The sequence below is a fragment of the Pithys albifrons genome, chromosome 18 (assembly GCF_047495875.1).
Source record: "Pithys albifrons albifrons isolate INPA30051 chromosome 18, PitAlb_v1, whole genome shotgun sequence".
Lineage (NCBI taxonomy): Eukaryota > Metazoa > Chordata > Aves > Passeriformes > Thamnophilidae > Pithys > Pithys albifrons.
In genome coordinates, this window is record NC_092475.1 from 11735103 (window position 1) to 11752498 (window position 17396).

The following is a 17396-nucleotide window of genomic DNA, read 5'->3' on the forward strand; positions in this document are numbered from 1 at the left end:
TCCCTGTGAGTCTGGGAAAGTTCAGTCCCTGGAGAGCCTGGCTTAAAACAGATCTCAGCTTTAAAAGCAGAGACTCTCCTTGAAGACAGGTAGTTTGGAACAATTCTGTGGGGAACAAAGCACTCTGAATTTTGGCTAGCACTGTATAGTCCTGTTTAACTACAGAATTGCTGCATTTTAGTCCATCCCTCCTCGCTAAGTAGTGATTTTCTTAAATTTACATTCTCCATTCTCAGTCACGACTTTGACATCTCTTGGGTTTTTGTGTAAATCATTTCCAGTCCAAAATGCTGACTCATGGGGGATCTGAGGTTAAAGAAACTTTATTTATGTCAGAGAAATTGATCCCTCGTAATTTAAATCCTTCCTGCACCACTATTTATCTTATGCCTCTTGCTCCATGCCTTTGTCCCACATCTGGGCCATGGCAGGAGCAGAGCCATGTATCTGTCAGAACAGCAAAGCTGCCTCATTGCTCATTTCTGGCCTCCTTGCCCTTGCCTGCTCACCTTACTTTGTTAGTACAGTTCTTCAAAACTTCTGAAAAAAGCCAAATATCCCCGCTTGATGCCCTCCTTCATTTAATGTAGTAGCACTTCTGATGCCTCTTTCAAGCTGCAGCAGCCTCTCAACTCCCTCGCCTCTGCCACCTTTTCCCTTCTTTCTCCCTTTTTTTTCCCCAGATGACACACAGAGTCCACTTCTCTCTTGAGCTTCTGGCCTTTTAGCTTCAGCCTTATGCCCCTTTGGCATGCAAATAGCCAGCACCATGTTAATCCCATCTGACTGCTTCCTTCTCTTGGGGGCTGGGGGACTCCAAGACTCCTTCTAACACATCTTCATCCCTGCAGGAGTGTGGCAAACAAGACTTATTTAATCACTCGGTCTCCTTTGTGCAGTATCTCCTACCATGGCTGAGGGTTTCTTGATGTTGTGCTGTTCTCTGTGGCCTCGAGGACCTTCTGCTCCAGAATAAAAGCCTTTTTGCCACCTTTCACTCTCTGAGGTTTTATCCACCACAGCAGTCCCATCCCTTCAGACTCCAAGGGGAAGTCAGCCAAACCAGCAAGCTGTTGGCCATCAGCATCATCCATTCATGCCACACAGGACCTTTCTGCTCAGGAATGGCATAAACTGATGGAGAGCAGAGAGCCCATTAACGTGGGCAGCCTTGGGGCTCTGTCTGTGCACTCGTGTCTCCAAAAGGCAGCAAACCTGTCCCATTTGCCAAGTGATGCAGTAAGTGCTGCTCCTGCTGCAGCCAGGAGACACTGCAGTGATGGCTTGGAAAGAAAACAAAGCAAAAAAGCAAGCTTTGTCCCTCATTTATCTGTCCCTGGTACATGAAGGTGCCTTGTAGTGTTGGTTTGTAGCTTGCTGCTTTTTCTCCTGTTATTTGTAACTCACTCTTCTAGAAACTTCCCAGTAATTGGCCTCAGTGGATTTCCCATCCATTTATCTTTCCCTACACTGTAACTCCCTCGGGTATTCAGCCTGTGAAGGCTTTGACAAAGGTGGCAATTCCCTTCTGTCACATGTGTAGGGTACCCACATCAACAGGACCTGGATGCAGGTGAGGCTCACGAGTAGTGATGGAATAAGAATCATGAAAATCCCTCTCACAGCAGCCCCTGAGAGCTGCCCCTTGGATCTCAGGTTTCCCTCAGAAGGATTCTGAACAATTCATACAGAAATCTGTGATATATTCCATTGCAAGAACTGAATTTATCAACTATACACAACAAAAAAGCAATCACAGTGGGAAAGAAACAAAAATTAGATTGGATTAATGAGGCTGGTGATGGGGAAAGAGTCATTCACAGGCAGATTAAGCAAACCAGTCATGTTACAACATCACTTTGCTGTGTATTATTTGGAGTTGGTACATTTATACTTGAAAAGAAAAGGACATTAAACTTATTAGAAGACAGTAAGAGTTAGAGGGAAGTCTGAAGCTACTTGAAATGCTACACACTGTTATTATGTAGGGGAGAAATTCAGCCCACTGGGGGGGATTCAGAGCTTTTAGTTATGATCCTGACTTCAGCAATCTGCCTCCTGCATGGAGGGAGCAGGGAAGGCTCAGCCCTGGCATGTGCCAAGCTCAGCCCCGTGCAAACAGCCCAGGCTGGGACAGCCCATCAGAGGAGGAGGCAGCACCACATTTGATGAGGCTGATACATCATTTACAGGGTGCTGGGAGATGGAATATGGAGCAATCACAGCAGAGCACAGTAAAACAGAGACAGGACAGGCACGAAAAATTGCAGACTGATTAGTAATTTGTCACAGACTTACAAAGAGGGTTGCCAAAGTTGGAGGTAATGGAACAACATGGACTTTCTATGTCTTCAAACCAACTCAGGCACCAAGTTTTCCAGTTCAATTTCAGGAAATAAATAGCAGTGATAATTGATGAGCAGCTCTGATATGTCTTCCATGCCTTTGCAGATCCTGATTCTATCATTCTGGTGGGAGAAAATTTCCCCAACAAAGAGCTTATTGATTGTCCATCACATATTTTCCCTCTGAAGGTGTTAGAATGCCATCCAGATGTCAGACACAGGGTACTAAACCAGAAATTCGTGAGGGAAGAAAGATATCTAATGCTGCAGCACTGGATCTGACATTCAAGAATTCTGACCCCATTCTTACCCCTAGAACTTAATTTATTCTTGCTGTATCTCCCATTCATAACAGAAAAGTCAAACCAACTCCAGTCCCAAACTTCCATGGCCTTTCATATCCATTATGAGCACTGTGAATTGAGGACTGTGCTCGTGGGGTGGTAGGAGAGTGTCTAACCTAAAAGGGCTCAAATTTGGGGGCTGCCCAACTTAGAATTGCAGAATAGAGTGAACTGGGAGAAACCCACAAGGATCATCAAGGCCAAATCCTGGCCCTGAACCAATCTGTGTGATATTTTAAATTTTGTTTTGTTTATTAAGATCAAGCACTTACATCCTTGAAGTTTTAAATGCAATAGAATAATGCTGTTAAATTTAGAAATAAATAATGCTGGCTAGAAAATTCCCTTCAAGATACAAATGCCTTGTGAATAAGTTTTAAGGCATGTCATTCTTGCCCCTCCTTAGTGCACAGGGAGGGCAGTTCTTGATAAATTAACCATTACCCTTGTAATCAGCAGGGGTAGACTGAGAGAACTGGAATTGTTCAGCCTGAAAAAGAGATGACTCTGGAGTGACCTAATTGTGGCCTTCCAGTGTCTTGAAGTGGCCTACAAGAAAGATGGACACTTTTTGCAAGGGCCTGGAGTGACAGAACAAAGGGAAATTTGTTCAAACTGAAGGAGAGTAGGTTTAGATTGGATATTAGGATGAAATTCTTCCCTGTGAGGGTGGGCAGGCCCTGACACAGGTGCCCAGAGAAGCTGTGGCTGCCCCATCCCTGGGAGTATCCGAGGTCAGGTTGGACAGGGCTTGGAGCAACCTGGGCTGATGGAAGGTGTCCCTGCCCATGGCAGGGGGTAGAACGAGATGATCTTTAAGATCTCTTCCAACCCAAACCATTCCATGTTTCCTGAATCACATACAGAGCAAGAAGCTGAGCCCCTGCTCATCTCCAAGTGCACCCAGTGCTGTAAGGACCAGGTCACTCTTTTCCCCCAGCCTGGCACCCCAGAGCAGCATCTCATCACATCTGCTTTTTCAAAAGGACATACACAAAGAAATGAGTAGGAAACATCTCATTTTCCCCCACAAAGACAGCCCAGAACAAACAGCTTCCTGCAGGAATCGCAGCTGCTTTGTGGAGCAAAGGCCAACGTGCATACAAATGGTGCCTAATTAACTGCCTAAGGAGGGATTAGCTGCCATATGTTGCTGTGGGAGTGATGGGTGTGCTTCCAGCGTGGAATCCATGGATTGCAAATATGCCACTGCCAGGCAGAGGGGCTGTCTGGCACCCTGGGAGTGCAGAGGAAGGGGCTGGGGGTGGTGGGTGTGCAGAGTTGGTGTCCCTGGGTGGCTGGGACAAGAAGAGCAGGGCAGGAGGGCACGGTGGCAGCCACACACTCTTGGGTGTTTCTGGCTCACCTTGACTCAGCCATCTGGGTTTGGGTGGCCACAGCAACCCCAGGGGCTGCTCCACCAGTGGCAAATGTCACTTAATCCGTGGGCAGGGCAATAACTGAAGGGACAAGTCGAGAGAGCAGCTGGTGAGGCTTTGGCATGACTCTGTATCACAACAAGCCAAGATGGAGAAAGAGCTGGGTCTCAGAATCTGAGATGAATGACCTGGTTTTTCACTCAAGCCTGGTGCCTTTCATAAAGAAATTCCATCTGAACTTTGGGAATGACAGGGAATGGGGTTGACAATCCAGCCCTTGATGCTCACAGTGTGGTGCAGTTGTGGTTGCACTGGAAAAAGTGTCTCTGTCCTCCTGGGCAACCCCTGCCCAGGGCCCTCACCATTCCCTTCCCAACCTCCCCTCACCCTGCAGCCCTAAAGCTCATCAAGGAAAAATAATTGTGTTCTTGAGCTCAGAAAGCTCAGTGGACTTATCAAGGCTTTAGCAGGGCTGGAGGGTCACCAGAAGGACAGAAAGGATGGGGAAGGGTCACAGCTTTGAGCAGAAATCATCACCATCAGCTCAGATCCCTTTCTCAGCAGTGCTTTAGCTTTAACCTGTATGCAGTAAACAGCAGGAATAATTCAACCTTTCTCACCTCCTTCTCTGTAAAATGGGTTATTGGTATATCCCAAACCTGCCTGGTTTTGCACAGGTAAAACCATAACTGGCACTGCCCCAATTATGGGCCCCTGTGAATGAAGGTGTGTGAAAAAGAAATGCAAACTGCAATTCATCCTGATCCCCCTTTCTGAAATCACAGCTTGCATTGGTTCAACAAAGTCCCTGGAAAGCAGAGAGAGGCTCCACCATGGTGTAGATCAGCCTGTTAAAGCCTGAGCTCCAAGTATTTCCCCAGATATTTCCCCTTTCCTGCCAAGACTGACAGGCCTGAAAGCAAGTAGGGCACTGCCCCAAATGTTGGAGCAGCAGATTGTACTAAAGGCTTCACCCCCCTGAAAATGGCATTAAAATGAAGAGTCGATGACAAAGCAGCTGCTGGGAGCCTCAGAAAGGTCAAGTGATGCTGTGCTTTCTTAGGAGCAATTTATGCAGGGCTTCAGTGACATCTGAAAGTGAATAATCTCGAGCAGGCATTGAGAGCTCTTGCTCTGCTCTTGCCTGGACCCCAGTAGGAAATGGAAAACCAGGGAGGTTTCTCAGATGTTAAACAGAAGGAAAAGAAATGGTTTTCCTGCTTTTGGACAGTCTTTTCAATTCCTCCTCCAGCACAGTTTTAAACACCTCAGCCTCAATCTCAGGCCACTCTGTTGCACACACAAAAGTACTATAGAAGGTATTCTATATAAATAGAATTATCTGTTTCCCAGTGCCATTCACTTGTAAAATAAAAAAGAGCAACTACCAACACCACCAAATGATGCAAAAAGAGAAGATGCTGTAGGATAAAATATCTGATGCTGAAAAAAGGATATGAACAGCTGAGATCTGGGGCTTTGGTTTGGGTCTGGAAGTTTTAACTACAGAAGCCTGAGGAGCTAAAAACAGAGAATTGTTGGGCTCTAAGAAAAAAAATCTACTTTAGTGCAGAAATGTTAAAGCAGCTTTTTAACCATAGCCAAGAGGCAGCAAAATACTGCATTGGAATAGGCCACTGAGCATCACACTGGTACCAAAGGAAGGGAGAGTTATCCAGAGCACAGAGAGGAAAATGGAAAGGTAAAGGAAAAAGAGGGAAAAGGTAGAAAAAAATGAAAGGTAGGAGCCTCACTCCACCAAGAAGCCCAGACTATTCTGAGTTGGAAGGGACCCCCAAGGATCATTGAGTCCAACTCTTAAGTCAATGGCCCATACAGGGGATTGAACCCATGACCTTGGCATTATTACAACCAAGTTTTAACCTCAGCACATCCCACACACAGAGAATGCCTCTTTAACAGAAAGAGATGGGGTTTGATTTTAAATTCAGCCCTTAAAGACCTCACTGCTGTGTGCAGAGGCTCTGCTCTCTGGAGCAGGTTGGGAGCCAGCCCTACCCCTGCAGTGCCACTGCCCTGTCATCAGAGATCCTGTGGCACCCAGTTTGGCACCACCGGGGTTGTGTCGTGGGCTTAAACAGCATCATTATTAAAGTAACCCCACCAAGTAACATACAAACCTCAAATCCCCTCAGAATGATTGAAGCCACATGAAAGAGTAGCTCCAGAAGGCAAGGGGAAAATAAAAGCTACTAGAAAATCAGCAAAATCCCACAAAACTCACCACTTTCTAGTCAAGTGCAGCCCCAGTGAGAAGCTGCATCTCCCCCAGGCTGGGTACCATGTACAGCACTGCAGAGAGAGGGGACAAGCACAGTTTTTAGAAGATTGGGCTTCTCACAGCCTTCTTTATTATCATTACACTAATTATCCTGGGATGGTCATTCCTTTCGTGTTCAAAATCCATGGAAAATCCAAAAATAAATTGCACTACAGTCTCCTCCCCCTCCCTTTCTCTCTCTTGCCTTATTCCTTTTGAGGGAATTGGTAAAGGCCCTCTCTTAGGACTCTAAAATGAAGATATTAAATACAGATAGACAAGAGATTGTCAGTTATCTCCAGTGTTTTTACAAAATCCAGTAATTTATAGCAAAGCAAAGTTCTTCAAAATGACCTTTTAGGTACTACACAATTTATATGAAGTGGCAGAAAGAGAAAAAAAAATCAAGAGGACTTTCTCATGATAGTATGAAGTGCACTTAGTAAGAGAAAGCTGTTGAAAACACTTACACTCTATTTTAGGTCTTTCTTGTGTTGCCCATCACCATGGTATCAGAACATGAGAAATGTAAAGTAGATAAGCCAACTTGGAGTCCCTGTGGGGCTTCTGGTTCTTTTGTCACTTTTGGTGTGTGCAGAATCCCAGGGGAGGTGAGTCCACGTGTGCTGATATTCAGTGAGGCTGAAAGCAAATCCCATTTCCCTGCAGTGCTGCCTGAGGGGATGGAGCTGCTGCAATTTCTCAGATCAGGCAGAATTTGGCTTTGCCCATTTTCTTCTGGAAGTTTATTCCATAATCAGGCCCCTTGCTGGACACAATACCTATACTTCAGAATCTGATATTGGTATTTTGGATTCTCTGAGGTCTAGAGAGATGTCTTGAAGTGTCAAATGTGCATCATGCCTCAAATACCCTTTTCTAGGTCTGAACGGGTTAATTTTCTCATTGGTAATTTTGTGAAATTACTCAAATGGATGTGAATTCCTGCACACATTTTTTTTCCCAGCTTTTCCTTTTACCAGAATAAAAGCCCAGTCCCTGTCACATTGCTGTGTCTCTCCTAAAACGACAGGCAGGGCCATCACTGTCATAAGTTACATGATGGAGCTATTATTACACTCAACATTACATCTCAAATGATGGGATTTGGTGGTCATTTGGCTGCACTGTGCAAAATTATATTTGAACAGAGCTAACAATGAAACACTTAGAACCATCTCATAAAACATAAAAGGATGAAAGAACAAAATAATGAAGGGGGAAAAAAATGAAAAGGACTTGGGGACATTGTCTAGTACAGTTTGTACCCTCACACATCCCTCCTACAGCTGATGGCAAGAGCTGCACTGTTGGCCTCAGCCACTCTCAAAGTCCAGGAGGTCCATTTGACCATGACCAGACTCTGGGTCACCTAATTTGGGGTCCCAGAGGTGGGGTCTGGTCTTCTGGTGACACTGAACATCCCAACCAATAACCTTCCCCACGCACAGACTGCCCTGTGTAGTAGGCAGAGCTCTGGTGCCAAGTTACATCACCTAATCTGGTGCCATTCCCTTTGCCACACAGTCCTGGAAACCAAACTCATCTAAATAAACTCCCCCAGTGACTGCAGGGACTGACTTAGTGCAAAACTGGCTGTGTGCTCTGAATGCAAATCAGCTGCTCAACATCTGCACAGCAAATCCACAGTGATGGCAACACCTTCCCCTCTTCCCCAGCCTTCTGCTGCTTGACATCTGCAATTCCAAGGGACTCCCTAAACTAAATTCCTGCCTCAGTCTTCCACCCAGAAATCTGGGAAAATTCAATTAGTCCAACCCATAGTAAGTCTCCCTTGTCCATCCCTGAGCCCATCAGTCCTGCACAGGGGTGAGCTGGAGGTGAGAGGCTGAGCTGATGAGGGAGGTCTCCTCTGAGTGCTGCCATGTGGCAAGATTGGGAACCACTACAAGGAACAAGGGAAAAATCAATTACTGTACTAACTATTACAGCAGTATTTCAAAAAGCCTTCTGAGGGTGCAGAGAAAGTTCTCTCCTCTTATAATAGTTTAGCCTAAGGTTTTTACATTTTTGTGGGGCCCTAGACATAAGTGTAGTGTTTATCTAAAATAATTACAAAGCCAGTGTAAGCCATTCAGAATCACTACATAATAAGTGCGAGGAGAAAGAATTAAAAAAAAATTAAAAAGAAATGAAATCAGTGCCTTGAAGATAAATGTAACTGAAAAAAGTGAAAGCCAAAATCATTACTCAAAGAAGAGAAGTGAAATTATTCCTGCTTTGATGCATATAGAAAAGAAAGGCATCTTGATAACTACAAGGAAAACCTGAAGAAGGTGTTACCAGAAGAGAACGGGGTCCCTGTTTTATCTGTTGCACTCTCCAATCTTGAATAGTAGTGACTTGATTCAGTTGACCTCAGAAGACACCAACCAGACCAGAAAAACATGGGATGTGATGAATGTACCAGCAAAGGGTAGAGCTCCCAGAAGGCAGAGCCAGGCAGCTCCACACAACCTCTCTGTGCACCTCACCATGGATCAGGGAACTCAGGCTGCTCCCAGAGATATGGATATTTTTGCTCATCCTCTTTGATGCGACAAGTTCTTAAGAAGAATATATTCTGAAGATGTTGTAAGAAGAACCAAGCATCAGCATACTGAGTCCCTTCCCCTCCCTTTCCCTTTCCCTTTCCCTTTCCCTTTCCCTTTCCCTTTCCCTTTCCCTTTCCCTTTCCCTTTCCCTTTCCCTTTCCCTTTCCCTTTCCCTTTCCCTTTCCCTTCCCCTTCCCCTTCCCCTTCCCCTTCCCCTTCCCCTTCCCCTTTCCCTTTCCCTTTCCCTTTCCCTTTCCCTTCCCCTTCCCCTTCCCCCTCCCCTTCCCTGACAGATGTACTCACACGTTGTCACCTGCCTGTCTGATGTAAAGCACTCTCTGAAGGGCTCCAAAATCTTGGCAGAACTGGGAGCAGCAGGAGGAGCCTCCATGTGCAGCTTCTGTGTCAGTTCTCACCTCCCCTGGAGCTCCTGGTGCCAGTCCAAGCTCCATCGAGGAAATGTGGGCAGGAACAAGGGAACGTGCACTCCTTTGCACAGCCTCACTTTGAGCTTGGCTGGGATAAGAATAGAACTCTGTCTAACTTTTTAAGCCTGTTCCTTTCTCTGTTTAATCCAGACTCCAGCCTGGCTCTGTGGATAAAGACAACAGCACCTTCTCTGCCTCATCTCCCCAGGTTTGTGCCATGATGCAGCACCATCCAGCTGGTCCAGCAGCATGTGCTGCTCTCAGGATTGTCCAGAGGGATTTGGGTTGGAGAAAAAAATAGCAAGAACTCCCTCCCAGCTAAAGAAAAAACAAATGAAACCTCCTTCCTGTGATGGCAGAAAGTGGCACAGGGCCACCTGCACACAGGGCCAGGATCCAGGGCTGCTCCTCACCATCTGGGGTTTCTCATCCCTGCGGGATGGAGGCTGTGCCATGTGGTGGGTTGGCTTGTACCCTCCCCGGGGCCAGCTGCACTCCTGTGCCAAGTGCTTTGTGCCTTGGCTGCTTGGGTGGGGTTTCATTTTTAGTTTTCTTTGAAGCTTTTACTCAAAAGCTGAAGGGGCAGGAGGCACTGAAACACAACCAAGCACTGCCCAGAGAGACCTCACTGCTTGGACCATGGTGCATTTTATAATTTATTTGGGATTGCTCTTCTGTTCCAATAAATTTAAGCTTGGAGGAAATCCAAATGAAGGGTCTAGGGTTGTCTTCCTACCTCATTCTTTGTGAAAGCAATTTCCTTTATTGGCATCTTCAAAGCAAAAGTAATCTTTCTGAGGGAGATTTGGCAAAAACATGGAAGGGTTTTATAGTGACAGGGCCAAAGGTTGATAAAATTCCATTGAAGCCATTGCAGTCCAAGGTAATAGGCAGCTATAGACTTTCAGGAGAGTTAATAGAAGGAAAACAGCCTGAGCTTTCAGTAAAGGGAAAGCTGGAAAACCTTGTTTGAATTTTATGAGTATTTTCCCTTTCCAACACACACACATCAACACCACCAAACACCAGTATTTGAAATGGGGGACATGATTTTAGAAATAGAGCAATGAATTGTGCTGAAAAATCCTTCTTGCTTGCCCACCAATTCCATATAATGCAACAGTTCCCATCGTTATTGTCTGGATACAGAGGCTGTTCAACACAACAGCCCAATGGGATGTTCTTCCTGAGAGCCCTTTGGTTTTCAGGACAGGGTTAGAGCAATAAGAGAGAAAGGAAAAACAAGTTAGTGCAGAGTCTCAACAGTGCTAATCAAAATTAATACCAGGAGAAAATGGAGAACTCTAGACAAGGCTCAGCAGAATCCTTCACCTGGGGATGTGGGACCTCATATTCCCTGGTAGAATCAATTCCTCCCCTGATCATTGGTGCTGGAAGTCATTGAGCTGTCATCCTGCAAGGTTTAAAGCCAACAAATGTTCCTGTTTCCAGCTGTTTTAGAATTGTATGCAGAAAAAAGACACTGGCAGACAATAGCAGGAGGATTGTCTTTTGGGAGACAGAAGTGCTGTGGGGATCACAAAGCTGGGACAGTCACGGAACACCTCTTGGCAACTGCAGCTCATGGAGGAAGCCAAAATGTTCCTTCCTTCTGTACAAAGGGGAATGGCTGCATTTCTAGAAAGCTCTTGTTTGTGTTCTTTAAAAATACTGCTGTAACATTTTCTGTTTTGGTCGTAGTTTAATCGGTATATTGAGCTGAAAGAGAGGAAACTGAAGCTGGCAAAACGTGGCCTGGAGGCAGCAGTTCTGTTGTTGTTAACAATGCTCATTAGTTCATTTTAACATCCCTCTCTGCTGATGTCTTAGTCATGTGACAGCAGCAGCCACTGGCACCTTCTCTCCTCTGCTCAGCTCAGGGACTCCCCTGAGTTCAGGGCCAGAGGTGGGAGGGTCACCCCTCACTGATGGGTTTGGTGACACCCACAGAGCAATCCCTGGGGACAGCACCAGGACCAAGGGTGGGCTGAGAAACTCTGGAGCTCTGAAGTGGCCTTCGTGCCATCTCCTGCTAATGAGACAGTGCATATTTGTGTTTTAAAGCATCCAGGGATGAATAAACCTGCTCCTATTTGATGTCCCCCTGAAGGGATGCTCCACCCCTGCAGTGTCATCATCAGCTCTGACACACACACAGGAGAGATCAGGAAAGAGATTGAGGGGCTGGAGCGGAGCCAGAGAAGAGCAACGAGGCTGGAGAAGGGACTGGAGCACAAGTGCCGTGGGGAGAGGCTGAGGGAGCTGGGGGTGTTTAGCCTGGAGAAGAGGAGGCTCAGAGGTGACCTCAGCACTGTCTGGAACTGCCTGAAGGGAAGTTCTGGCCAGGTGGGGGTTGGTCTCTTCTCCCAGGCACTCAGCAATAGGACAAAGGGGCACGATGGGCTCAAACTCTGGCAGGGGAAATTGAAGTTGGAGAGCAGAAAAAAATTCTTTGCAGAGAGAGTGCTCAGGCATTGGAATGGGCTGCCCAGAGAGGGGGTGGATTCCCCATCCCTGGAGGTTTTTAAACTGAGCTTGGCCGTGGCACTGAGTGCCATGATCTGGTAAAGGGCCTGGAGTTGGCCCAAGGCTTGGACTTGATGATCTCGGAGGTCTTTTCCAGCCCAATCCATTCTATGATTCTATGAGAGCCCAGTGGTCTCCCTTGGTCCTTTCCCCTTGGGCTGTGGCCACTTTTTAAGGAGCAAGTAGTAGTGGAAGAGTTTGCCTTGCCATGGGCAGCAGATCTGAACACAACAGAAAGGAGGTTTTCTGTACAATTCTATGTGCCCACATTTTTTAAAAATTGCTCTGAGTGCCTTCACTCTCTTCCTCTGATTCCCTCCATTTTACAGCATTTCCAGGTCCTGCCCTGCACTCTCCACTTTCTGGGAACATCCCAGTATTTTGCTTTGAGAACACAACCACAGAGCAATGCACTTGACCTTATACACACAGCTCTTTCCTTTCCCTTTCAAGTGGGTTTTGTAACATCAAAACAGACGATTCCAACTCATAAATTTCTAAAGCAACTTGGCTACACCTGAGTTTCAGATGAAATTAGTACCTTTGCAATCAAAAAGTACATTAATACATTTTTTCCCCCCTGCAGCATTATTATAATGAGGGCCAGAGCGTAGCACTCGGATTTTAAAGGCAGCACTTCAAACACAACCAAGAGCTTTGCAATTAGGCTGTCTCAGAGCGGGCAGGGAAGGAGGAAACCAGACAGATGGAGAGTGGAGTTTGCTGAGAGGTGTTTTGCTGAGTGACACCCAACTCAACCTTCCAAGACTCAGTAGTGTTTGCTTTGTGCATGTTTCAGACCTGAAGGGCTCACGATTTTGAAATATGCTGATGTTCACTGGGTGTAAATCAGACTCTAAAGTTTTTAGGTGTTTTGGACTCCCATGTGGCTGTGGAGGCAAAGAAAACAAGCCCTTTATCCTAAAGGGTGCTGAGCTTTGGCAGAAGCAGAGCTTTGGTGTCACCTGCTTGTACCAACCCAAACAAGCCACTAAGCAGAAAACAAAATCCACTTTGCTTCCATCTTACTGTACATTTTTATCACCAAGATAAAGACAAAAATCAGTTTAGGCACAGATTTTACTCTCTTGAAGGAAGGATTTCATCAGAGAAGAGTTTCTGTGGTTTTATTTTCTCTTTTAAAGACCACTGACGTCTGTGATATCCTGAGACTAAAAGGTATTTGAGGTAAAATAGTGATGACATTTGAGGCAACAAGATTAATTAGATCACACTCTTGGTGTTTGCTCAGATTCCTCACCTCCTTTCCAAACCCTCTTGATTTTTTTTTTCTGTTTGTAGCAGTGAACATACAAAACAAATCATCCTTTCAAACTTGCTGCTACCTTGATTAAAAAAAAAAAAAAACAGCAAACCAAACAGGAAAAAAGGTGCTTTACAATTCCAATGCTGTAACTGCTGCGCATACGCCACAAGTTTGTTCCGACTGTGTCAGCTCATACAACAGCGTGGCCTTATCTACACAGTGCAGAGATTTGAACAGGTTGAAGAGAGCTTTCAGAAATTCAAATTCTCTGTTTACCACCCAGGAGCCTCCTCTGCTGCTCAGCACGCAGTTCCTGCCACGCTGAGGCACAAACACAGTCCCCTCCCAGAGCACAAATACTCCTCCAAAAGGAGTCGTGTAAATTAAAGTCCTGACTTGCAGCTTGAGGGAAGTGCTTGGAATGGGTAGGGCAGAACTAGAAAAAGGGGTTAGGCCTCTATAATTTTCCACCATCAACTGAGATGTGAGATTTTAAGAAAAACTCAGTCATTGTCAGCTCATTAGAGGTGTCCTCACAGCCACAGTACACTTGGGTTAATCCACCCCCCTGATCCTGAACTATCTGGGGGGTTGAGTCCTGGTTTTATGCTTATTTTTAATATTATTAAGGTGTCCAGGATACTTCAGCCTTCCATTTGTGTATGACATTGTGATTACAAGATATTGGCACATAAGGATTCAGCCTTGTGGGTCAGGAATGTAGATATTGTAAGGGAAACAGCAGCCACACTCAAGGCATACAACAAAGTTTAGGAAGGTTTGGGAGAAAATTCCCAAGTGAGCACAATATGGCCTTTGCCGTGATGAAGGAACCTCCACACACACCTTCCTTCCACCAGGTATCACTCCAGTGAGCATCCTGCCTGGTGAGCACCTTTCCAAGACAACATCAGGCTTGCTAGATAGCTCCACATGAACCAGCATAAAAATATTTTATTTATATGTGTGTGTGTGTGTGTGTGTATGTGTATGTATATATATGTATATGTATATATATGTATATATGTATATATGTGTATATGTATATATATGCAAATAGTTTTAAAATTATATATATTTTTATGTTTTATAACAAATTGCATATTTATATTATGCTGTTGGTAACATAAGGACACATGTATGTGTGTAAACAGAGTTTGCAAGTGTGTGTTTGTATATATGTTATGCTATATACTAAGCTGGATGTTTGTTAAGCTGTAAGCAGCATAACAGTTATTTACACAGACAGATGGATCTGGATAGACTGGAGAGATGGGCTGATTCCAATGGGATGAAGTTCAACAAGGCCAAGTGCAGGTCCTGCCCTTTGGCCACCCCAACCCCTGCAGCGCTCCAGGCTGGGCACAGAGTGGCTGGAGAGCAGCCAGGCAGAGGGACCTGGGGGGACTGAGGGACAGGAAGCTCAACAGGAGCCACCAGTGTGCCCAGGTGGCCAAGAAGGCCAATGGGATCCTGGCCTGGATCCAAACTAGCGTGGCCAGCAGGCCCAGGGCAGTGACCCTTCCCCTGGACTCTGCCTTGGGGAGGCCACACCTGGAGTGTTGTGTTCAGTTCTGGGCCCCTCAGTTGAGGCAAGAGATTGAGGGGCTGGAGCGGGGCCAGAGAAGAGCAACGAGGCTGGAGAAGGGACTGGAGCACAAGTGCTGTGGGGAGAGGCTGAGGGAGCTGGGGGTGTTTAGCCTGGAGAAGAGGAGGCTCAGAGGTGACCTCAGCACTGTCTGGAACTGCCTGAAGGGAAGTTCTGGCCAGGTGGGGGTTGGTCTCTTCTCCCAGGCACTCAGCAATAGGACAAGGGGGCACGATGGGCTCAAGCTCTGCCAGGGGAAATTGAAGTTGGAGATGAGAAAGAAATTCTTTGCAGAGAGAGTGCTCAGGGATTGGAATGGGCTGCCCAGAGAGGGGGTGGATTCCCCATCCCTGGAGGTTTTTCAACTGAGCTTGGCCGTGGCACTGAGTGGCATGATCTGGTAAAGGGACTGGAGTTGGACCCAGGGTTGGACTTGATGATCTCGGATGTCTTTTCCAGCCCAATCCTTTCTATAATTCTGTATATATGTGGTGTTTACAAGCTGTATGTGTATGTTATATACATGTATACATAGGACATAAAGATATTTTTCCTGACACAAGTTCAGCTTGTAAGCAAAAATAAACCCGGATTGTCCCAAAGTGGAAGGTGCACATGCCAGTGAGATCAAACTGATATTTAAGCCCAATGCCTTTGACTGTCTCAAATGCCCACAAGCCTCCCTCTCCCAAGGGCAGCATCCAGAGCCAAGCCATTACCTGACCAGGTGGGCACCTTCACACAGGGATATAACGGCCAAAGGAAATTGCTTTCCAAGGAGGGCCACCAAACAGGTAAAGGGAAAGCAACAGAAAGTGATTTCAGGTCTTAGGTAATTTCAAACTGAATGGAACATGTCAGGAAAACATTTCATTTTCATCTCTCCACTGCATTTACCAAAAAGGTTAAATCCTTCTGCAATACTATTTTTTTTAAGGTTGCCCCTCAGGTTCAAAGGGTACAGCGTGTTCTTATCAGCTCCTCAGAGCTGGCTTTGGGACTGATAACTTCCAAGTCTCTCCTTTTCCCATAAGTCTGTGAAAGAGCGAGAAAATTGCCAATAATTACATCCTGAAGTGATGGAGTTATCTCCCTAAAAATCCCCTCTGATTCCCAGGAATAAACATTCCTCTCTGATCTCCCTGTGGCCCCTGCCTGCCAAGGCTTGCCACTGCTCCTGCACTTTCACACGGGGTCCACAGCTGGAAAATCTCTTGAAAAGCAGCAGACAAAAAAGAACTGGTAGGAACGTTGAAGAAAGGGTAGTGCTTCCCACAGCCCAGTGCAGACACACCTCGGATATTATTCAATGCACTTTCAGCCCCAAACTGGTAAAACAACAGAGAGCTGTTCTCTTCCAACAAGCCACTATCTGTTTCAGATTTCTGCAGTGTTAAGTCTGTCTTTTTAGCCTGGGCCTATCATTTCCAAGCTGCAATTTGCACAAATTAGTCTCCACACTTGCAAAGCTGATTCATGTAAGCAGCAGCAGCAGCAGCAGCAGCAGGAGTTTGTCAAAGAGAATTATTTGCATGTTTACAGCCCAAATTGAGTTTTGGCTTAATACTTTCTCATGGCACAGTGAACGCTTTTGCAGCCAGTCTGTTTAAAGTGGGATGTGAGGCTGGGGAAAAGGGACTGTTTGCCTTGGACCTGCAGAGTGTTCGAGGGTGAGAGGATGGCAAGAGGCTGCAGCTTGTCTGAGAGGTGTGCAGGGAGCTGAGCAGGGGGACAGCCCTCCACAGACCCTCTTGCTTCTCATTTCCATCCCTGAGCTTGGGCCAAGCCCCAGATTCACACTTCAGTCCTGACCCAATTTTAGAGGGTTGGGTTTTTTTTCAAAACCTGGTAGAACAATGGGATTTTTAGGCAGTGAAACCTGGAGTGAGCCATATTCAAATAAAAGGGTCATAGAGCAGTAACACAGCAAGCAATGAACACACATAACAGGTCCCATTCATTACAAAATGCTTGCAGGCTCTAGACTTTATTACTAAAACACTTCATTCTTTCTTCACCAGCTCTGAGCAACACAAGAGTAAGCAACAGGTCTCAGTGTTGTGGAGAAGATGGGTTAAAGGAGGTGTGGAGGACTGGCATGACTGGAGGCAATAAATCCCTCCCCAGACACCAAACCAACCTTTCTCCTGCATGTTTCTTCACCAAAGTTTCTGTCTGCAGCAATGGAAAGAGTGTTACCGTTGGTATGGAATAAGCAAAACCCAAACCTGTAAAGACTGACATAATTTCTACAACCTTGGCAAAACAAGCAATTTCATTAAGATCCAGAGTAGAAATAAAACAACCCAAGTGCTTATTTGGGATTCTGATATTAATTTTGTCTCAAGCCACAGCTAATCCTTCCTATCCCAACTGACACAGGAACCAGAATCCCATGTTGTGGTGGCTCTTATTGCAAAATGAGCTGGGAACTGGCTGCTTACAAGTGGTGAATGTGCCCACTGAGCCACGTGGTGCAATTATAATTCAACTCTGTGTACACACAGACACAGAGAACTGGGCTGGCTCGTTACTGCCTTTGTCAAAGCCTATTTTTCTTTGGGAGATAGTTCCTATAGCACCAGAATAAACAATAATTTTGGATCTTTGCACATCACCAGCACTTTCCTAGACAAGCCATTCTCTCATTGTCAGCACTCCAGGTTGTATAAACACCACCAAT

General features: G+C 45.8%; 1 protein-coding gene across 2 annotated transcripts in view; it reads right to left on the minus strand.

The window, feature by feature from the left end:
- PTPRT (protein tyrosine phosphatase receptor type T) overlaps positions 1-17396 on the minus strand; it is a 503103-nt gene that overhangs the window by 12293 nt on the left and 473414 nt on the right. Inside the window, exon 36 of one of the 2 annotated variants that reach the window (XR_011699371.1) lies at positions 6314-6381. The exons of the other annotated variant lie outside the window; for it this stretch is intronic. The gene's annotated coding sequence lies outside the window, so the exon portion shown is untranslated. The remainder of the gene's footprint in view (positions 1-6313; positions 6382-17396) is intronic. 2 annotated transcript variants of the gene reach the window in all.